The following is an 8,588-nucleotide window of genomic DNA, read 5'->3' on the forward strand; positions in this document are numbered from 1 at the left end:
GAATTACAGGCCTAAAGCAGATGCCATATGCTGACCGTCTAAAAAAACTTCAGCTATACACTGTGGCATATCGTCTACTCAGAGGCAATCTCTGCTTAACATACAAGGCCATGTCAAACCCTGAGCTGTTGGACATGCTCCATTTAAAGAAATCCCAATCCCTCAGAGCCACACGCTCCAGGGATCTAAACCTTATCATCACAATGAACAAAACATGCTGGAGGGATAGGTTTCTGACCCAGAGACACCCCATACTCTGGAATAGACTGCCCATACATGTCAATCAGAGCACCTCATTGGCCCTCTTCAAAAGGAACCTTGATGATTGGATGGGAGATAGGAAATTCACCCCGGGGATCATGTCAGTCACCCTGCTAGACAGGGGCCCAGAGAAGTAAATATTGTGGGAAAAAATTTCCAGGGAATTGTTATGGCTAGGTTTGCATAGACCTTAGGGCCGATAGCCTAGTACCAACCTATGAATTCTCCTTAAGGGCCTGTATTCAAAATTCTACTCTCTCTCCTTATTTCTTGAACTCTCCTTCCATTTCCTCATCATGCATTTCCATTTGATTTGTAACCTTCTGCCTGTGTTAATTATAGTATATGAGCCTTAATTGCATAGTTCTGAAGTATTCCTTCAAATCAAGCAATCCTAAACCACCTCATTCAATGGGAAGAAACAACTTATTTCACTTACATCTTGCCCTCATCCCCTCCCAAATAAATTCCTTCAACTCTTTATTAATTATGGCTCACAACTTTTCCCCTTGTTGTTAAAATACGTCTGACCTGTATATAAAACTAAAAAGACAAGAAACATTTTCACTGCTTGTATCTTACTATCCACATCCATAATCAAGAGGTTCCAGCTTCTCACTTGTATTATCTTTTGTTTGGTCTCTTCCCACATATAATTAACTACTGTAATATAATTATTTTTAAACCATACACCTAAATACTTTATCTTATCATGTTCCTATCAGTATAAGTATCTCTGAAGCAACACTGAAATGTATTTTTATTTATTATATTATTTATTTTACATTTATTTTATTTTACATTTGTTTTGACCGGGTTAGTCCATCTGAGCTGATAGCCCTTTTTCAGCGGAGACCTGGGGAAAAAAAGCTCCATAGAAATCAAAACATTAGCATTTGTAAATTCCATTTTTAAGTTCCACAAATTTACAAAAAAAAATTGACAACATTATCATTTTTAAGTTGGAAGCAGTAGGGCACTGAGACCACTTATGGATTTATAGTTGACATTACACTTAGGATATGTGCAGGGAATAGTATGCAGGTTTATCATGCAATATGCAAAGTTAAAAATACAATCAAGGTGGTGACTGTGAGAGAAGAGGCCGCATAAAAGTACAGAATAATTAGTTAATATGTCAAACAGCACTGACACTAAACAGAAATTAAACCAGTAAAAAGCAGAAAAGTAAAATTACAATCTGTGAGGGACAGTTTATGGAGGATGAGTACAGTTCCCTGTTTTCTGGATTTATCAAGTACAAAATAGTACTGATTGTGAATAAAGCTAACTTTTTTGATTATTATACCAGTTATATCCATACATTTATTATTTATTTTCTTGGCAAATGACTCCATGTATAAAACAAATAATAAAGGGAAAGAATACACCCTTGTCTGGTTCTGCTGTTCAAATACATATTTTTCAAGAAATATCCTCCCCTCTTAATTATTGCATCTGACTTTTCATATATCCTCCTAATTACCATTATGTTTTTCTATCAGAGAACACAAATGCTGCCATTGCCTAACTTGTAAAATCCCAGATGAAACAACTGAATGCTTTCCCTGCAACAAGACCCATGGACTTTAGCAACAATTTCTTATACTACTCTGCTTCCCTATGGATCATGATTGTTTATCGATGTTGTCAAATGCCCCCCCCCAACAAAAAAACTTTATCCACATCTATTCGGTTGGTTGAATCCACTATAGACTGGGCAGTCTGTTGTATTGTTTCACTCTCTGAGACAAAACAGGCAATTTAAATGGCTGTCACTAGTATGATGCATCCCCTGCAGGGCAATCCTTGAATAATGTTTTTGCTGTGCCATTGCAGAGGATAACAAACCTCAGGACTTTCATATCATGTGGTAATGTAGAGATCAAAAATTGGTATAAATGAGCACAACTAAAGATAAAGGAGATATTGTAGGGCTGCAAAAGTGATGATACTTGACATTTTTCTGGTGGTGAATGAGGCAGATTTTTTTTAACAAAATAAAAAAAAATGAGGCAGATTTTTTTTTAACAAAATAAAAAACAATGAGTCAAACTCTAGAGCAATGATTCTCATGGTATCTGAACTGATGCCTTTCAATGAGGAACTGGCTAGATGGAAGCCTAGCAGCTTGATAGGAACTGAGGAGGAAGCAAATAACCTGAAGAAGTTCTAGGTGCAGAGAATTCCTATGCCTTTAACATACAAACCTGCCCTTTACCAAAAATGATGTACTTATCAAATAGAATGCTAGTCTTCATCACTGTGCTACTAGTATGGAAGGTATGCAGTGCTGAGCAGATACACTGCAGAGCTCATGCATAAAGCCACTATTGAGTCAAAGTCAACTACTCAGATGCACTGCACAGCTCATGAATAAAGTCACTACTGAGTCAAAGTCAGCTACTCAGCTATATTGCACAGCTCATGAATAAAGTCACTATTCAGTCAAAGTCAGCTACTTAGATACACTGCACAGCTCATGAATAAAGTCACTATTGAGTCAAAGTCAACTACTCAGATGCATCAGGCAGTAGAAGAAATTCATGCTACTACAAATAAAAAACAATTCAAAAGTAGGTAGCCAGAGAAAACCAATAGGAACCAGTATCATAATCCCATTGTGGTAACAAGAAAAGGTAAGCCAGGGTTCCATAGAGATACTTGAACATGCAGATGGATATGGCATTATGTACAGAATGTAAGATTCATGGGTGCAGTATGTCCCCAGCAAGGCTAGTACACAGAAAACATGTTGCAGTTGAAAAAGCAATGAAAAAGTGTCACTAGAATGTATGTGATTATACCCAATGAACTTATATAGAGCATGGTAATATACTGATGTAGTTTAAACCCTGAGCACTGTGCTTTGTGCTGTTCATTAATCGTAAAATAAATCATGCCTCACAGCCCATTTCATTGCCAGGTAAGAAGAAATGAAGGGTGACACAGTAACAGATGCAGATGTTTAGCCTATGTAGAACAAGCCAATCATAAACAAACCTTGCTGCATATGTATGATTTTGTTACATGAAGGACGTACAAGATGGCTTACAGCAATGATCCATCCTGTTTATGCTATGGTGAAGAAACATCCATCATCTCATTAGACTGATGCAGGCACACTTTTTGTGCCACATTCAACCCTGCCACAGACGTGTTGGGCATGTGGTGCAATCATCCGATGGTGTGAAGATTTGCTGATGTGTATATAGAAATGTTAAGTACAATGAAATGTAGCTAGTTATGTATTGTATTGTATGTGTGCCTAATGAAGTACATTCCACTCACGGTTTCCTGAACTGTGCACCTCAGATGTTCTTCAAAACACTGTGTATATTATTAAGCCCTAAGCTAAAGTAATGCAAGACACTTCCAGGTGTTCTTCTCCCTGACTAGGCAGTTCTGCCAGAAGATTAGAGGCAGTCATTCCTCTAAATATATCAGTCTCAGACTGTTTATATTAACTGCTATATAGGTGATGCCACGCAGAACAAAATGCATTGCTATGGCATGCCCATCTGAAATGCAGTTATGTTATGCATGACTTGGCAAAATCTCCTGTAGCTACATTATCCATGTTTACTTGAGGACTGCCTTGATTTACTGTCAAGGTACTTCTATATGCTGGATACTACAGACTGCATCCCTCATTGTCTAGGCATGGAGGTGGAGAGTAAATTTTTTATAAGCAAGTTTATGCTGTGCTCTCTCTCTCTCTCTCTCTCTGTCTACCTGTCTCCTCCCAGAAGAAGATGTCTACATTAGCAGGATTGCATGCATAATGTTCTTTACTCAAACAACGTCAGGGATCTTCCACAATTAGCATGCATGCATCCAACATACAGGACTGTGTAAACTTGATTCAACTGAAACATAGATTCATAGGTTCATAGTCTGGTGCTAGGCTATCGGCCCTAGGGTCTATACAAGCCTAGCCATAACAATTCCCTGGCTATTTCTTCCCACAGAGTGAGAATGAAATTTTTCTTATGTAACCTGATATCGCTATACCCATCCCACTCAGAAAAACAAACAATGCCACTATAGTTCTGTACCTCCATTAAAAAAAGGGTCAAAACTGCTACCAGTGAAATTAATTGAAACAAGAATGTAACAGAAAAGGTAAACAATATATTGAAGCTTGGGGTATAATAAATTCAACATCTAGTTGTACAGTGGGAATGACAACTCAGTATGTGATTTATGGTTGGGTCATTCATTCCAAAACACATTCCCCAAACCCGCAATACCAGATATTTCATTACATATTACCCCATCTATCTATCTATACATATGCATATATATATAAACATACATATATGTATGTGTATGGACACATGTATGCATGCAAAGTTATAGCTGCTTAGACTAGAGAACACTACATCTTTAAGTCCAAGACACAGCAGACAGGCAAGCCTCAACAAGGAACAGGTGCCATCTGTGAAATATAAGAGGGAAAAACAGGTACATGTTGGATTCTTGGTTTTGTTTCTGAATTCTGGGTCAAGAAAGGATTATGTCAAGGAGTCTCCACTGAAGTTGGGTCCAAAGAGAGGAATCAGGCTGAAAGCTATCCCTTCAGTATGAAGTGTGGATGGTAACCCTGAGACTTAAACAGAGACATGAGATGTTGAGTGAAACTTAATCAAACGTGTGTTAAAACCTATTAAATGACTGCAAGTAATAATTTGCTTTAAAATCCTGTCATTAACTTCAGAAAGGATTAGCTGTGCTTGCTAAAGCTGTTGTAAAAGTGGATTTTCTGTTCTGATAAATAGGATTTTTATATCTTGTTTATCCTGTTTGCTACATGAAGGCCTTTTTTCTGTTTCCTCATATAAATTAATATATTATATCTCTGAGAGATCTATTTCAGTGCCTCATTTATTACCATCAGTACTATTAAATGTTACATTGGTGGCTTTCATTGGGCAGAAAAAAGGCAGTTTTACACAAACTGCAATTGTGTGAAGCTACCTGGAAAGTATTCTTCCTGAGATTTTCATCCCTACTTAGAGATACAAACCGAGGACTAAAATTACCAACTGACTGCTTAACAGCCCCAGAAGTAAATACTGCATTTTAAAGTGCAAGGAACCTGTGCTATGTTGACTGACAAGCTGTGCTGTTTTGGCTGAAAACGTTCTGTAGCTAGTAAACCATGATACCTGCATAAGCATTTACTCTAGTCAAAAGACACTTATGGCTGGAAAAAGTGTTATTCTGTGTTGTGAAAACCATTTTACCACAGAGGGATTTCTTTTTTCAGAAATGAACCGTGCGGCAGTGTGAAAGGTTATCTGGATGTGTGACTGCTGCTCTGGTTGTCTGTTATCCATGAGAACTATAAAATGGAAAGATTATTTCAGTCCCTGGTGATCTCAACCACGGGCCTTCAGGATAGATGTTCATTCATTGACTGGTATTTCCTCGACCATTAGCAATGAATTTCCACAGCTTTGAGCCATCATCTCACCTCAGTGGCAGTTCCAAACACCAGCAGCTCTGTAAAGAAACTAATCCAGGATGATGATGTAGAGGTCTACATGGTAGCCTTTGAAAAATGCACAGCACGAGAACAGTGGCCTTAAGCCAAGTGGGCTAAGAAAATTTGACTGGTGATTTGCTGAGGGTTTGTATTGACTTGGACAATGTAGATAGACAAGTCAAACAAAATCTGAAATGAGAAATGCTGACAAGGACTGAAACTTCATCTAAAATCCAGTCTCAAGTTTCATAACTGGACATTTACTATGGACATACCTGTAATTTTAGAAATGGATAACTTAATGCAGATGTTAAAAATGTAGTTAAAAGCTCGTGTATGTAACATTTTAGAAATATTGACAGTAGACAAGGTTAAAAATCAACTCCCCAGTAATTTAATAAGGTGGGTATTCCAAACTGATCATTAAACTTGTGAACAACTAGTTATTTTAGTGGATAATTTGTTATTAACTGAGCTGAGTCTGGCAGTTGGTACAGGGATTAAAGCTACAATCTATTAATAAGCTACTTCTTGGGGTCCAGGGTTTGATTTCATTTGCTTAAATGTGTAACTCTGAGCAAGTTATTTAACCCGACACTGCTCATGGGCTGAGTCTGAAAAAAGGTCCACAGAAACCTTTCCTTTGCCGTGGTTAACCAATAAAATAATAATAAAAAATAAAAAATAAATAAATAAAATGTTGCAAACTCTAAATTAGATTTGCACACATTGAGGGCAAATAATATGCCTTCACCTTGCTATGCTGCCTAGCCTGTAATCAAGAAAAATGCTGCTTTAAATATTCAAGCCCAGGGCATTTAGCAAAGTAGTGACATCAGTAGCATGCCTGCAAAAACTTTTATTGCTGCCTTATAACTAGTACTTAAATGCAGGCCTATAAAATGTAAACATATAGAATGTAGTAACACTGACTGCTTAGCTACTAGAATCAGTAGTAGAATCAGCGTTCAGAAACTGTAAATAATACTGCTGAAGTTTGAGCTTCTGGAAAGGTAGCATCAGCTTCCTGCCACAGTGCAATTACTAAATCTGCCAAATATAATATAGTTGGGGAAAAGAAATACAGGGATTGCTGGATTCAGGTAGCAATAGCATGATTACATTTATTAAAATACAATAATCTAACTTTCAATACTAAGAACTGTTCAATTATGAACTGTGGAAAAAGGAAACATGAAGTGACCATAAGGTAAAAAAAAATCTCTCTTGAGGATGAATATTTTAACCTAGGACTTTTGATATATTCCATACAAAGCTTCTAGCAACACAACTTGCACTCGGGTCTACAGGAAAGCCAGAAGACTGGTGCATTTTGTGTTCCTTCCAAGGTTGATTGCTTACACATATTATTGGAAATAATTAATTTAACCCTAGGAATTCTCCAATTTGTCCATACTGTGCAGATCAAATAAAGTACAACTGCAAAAGATGGGTTATCAAAGTTCTACAAATGTCGGAAAATTTATGATTCGGAAATAATTAAACTCTAATTAGGCCTAGATCTGAATGTGCTACATCCTTATGGAATCTCTTTGCTAAGAATGTGATAATCAAGTTAGAAATGATACAATTACTACAATGGAGGTTAACTAAAGCACAGACAATTAGCAATACCAACTATAAACCTAGGTTAAGAACTCTGCAAATTGTTTTCTTTTTTTCTATAAAAGACTGAGAACAGCCATTATATAAGTCTTTTAAGCCCAAAAGACTCCCTTTTTGACTGCTATAGCTTAATTCCAAAGAATTACATTCTGAATCTTAAAGGCATTGCCATGAAATTGCCAACGTATGCACTTAAAACAAACAAAATTACTTATGAAAATGTAAACTGGCAATACTAATCCTTGGTCATCAAAATTAAATGGCCTAAGGGACACATACATACTGACTGTTTAAGATGATCACCTCCTTGAGTCATTTTGTTTACTGAGAAGTTAAAACCATGTACATCTTTAGGTGAAATTATTTTTCTTGATGCAGTATTTGATGATTTAGGAACTAACAGTGTTGTCTCTTGGTTGATGTTGAGGAAAATGGATTGTATGGTTTAATCCATATATGATGAAGATGAAGTGGGTGATGGAGTTGGAGTGGGACAGCCATGATATTCTACATTCCACTAATGAGGAACTTGTGAAAGTATCATAACTTAGTGTTGTCGAAGCAACAAATAGTTTGCAGGCCATATGAGTAGAACTAAAAAAACTTAACTGACACGTTTGTTGTATACATACAGAGGTTACGGAGGGCCATGTCCAGCAGCGTGGAGTATTAATATAAGGAACTGGAAGCCACTGAGACAACCAGACAACAAATGTCTATTGTTTGATATTAGGCAGCTACAACAGTGAACTAGCTGGAGCAGATGCAGTATTGATTAACAGACATGGAAGATAAGGCAAGAAATGGAATTTAATGTCATGCTGAGTTTTAGAAGGCACGGAAAATGTGAATGTGATGAAATATATGAAAGACAAGATGTCAGAATGGGCTGGTTTTGCAAACAAAAAAAACCCTCTGAGTATAGCGGAGATAAAACAACTATCATTAATTGAGAACAAGTCAAGTATGGAAAATCAAGGCCAATTTTATTTGAATGTTTGACTTCTTGTGAAAAAAGAACAAACATTGTGGAAGTTGTGGCAGCTGGGGCGCAAGCTGTCTGAGGAAGGAGACATATCTGTTGAATATGATTATTCTAAATTGCCATTAAAACATGTATTGCATTCTGTGAATGTGATGCACCACTGTAAAAAGGATGGGAGCTGAAACATAGGCTGTCTTTTCTTGCCATTTTGAAGTGTGTGTGTGT

At 37.0% G+C, this 8,588-nt stretch overlaps 1 protein-coding gene across 2 annotated transcripts in view; it reads right to left on the reverse strand.

Moving 5' to 3' along the window:
• Positions 1-8,588, reverse strand: part of IGFBP7 (insulin like growth factor binding protein 7) — a 648,223-nt gene that overhangs the window by 385,926 nt on the left and 253,709 nt on the right. The window lies entirely within an intron of this gene.

The sequence above is a fragment of the Protopterus annectens genome, chromosome 17.part0 (genome assembly GCF_019279795.1).
Source record: "Protopterus annectens isolate FY-2018-M chromosome 17.part0, PAN1.0, whole genome shotgun sequence".
NCBI classification, from domain to species: Eukaryota; Metazoa; Chordata; order Ceratodontiformes; family Protopteridae; genus Protopterus; species Protopterus annectens.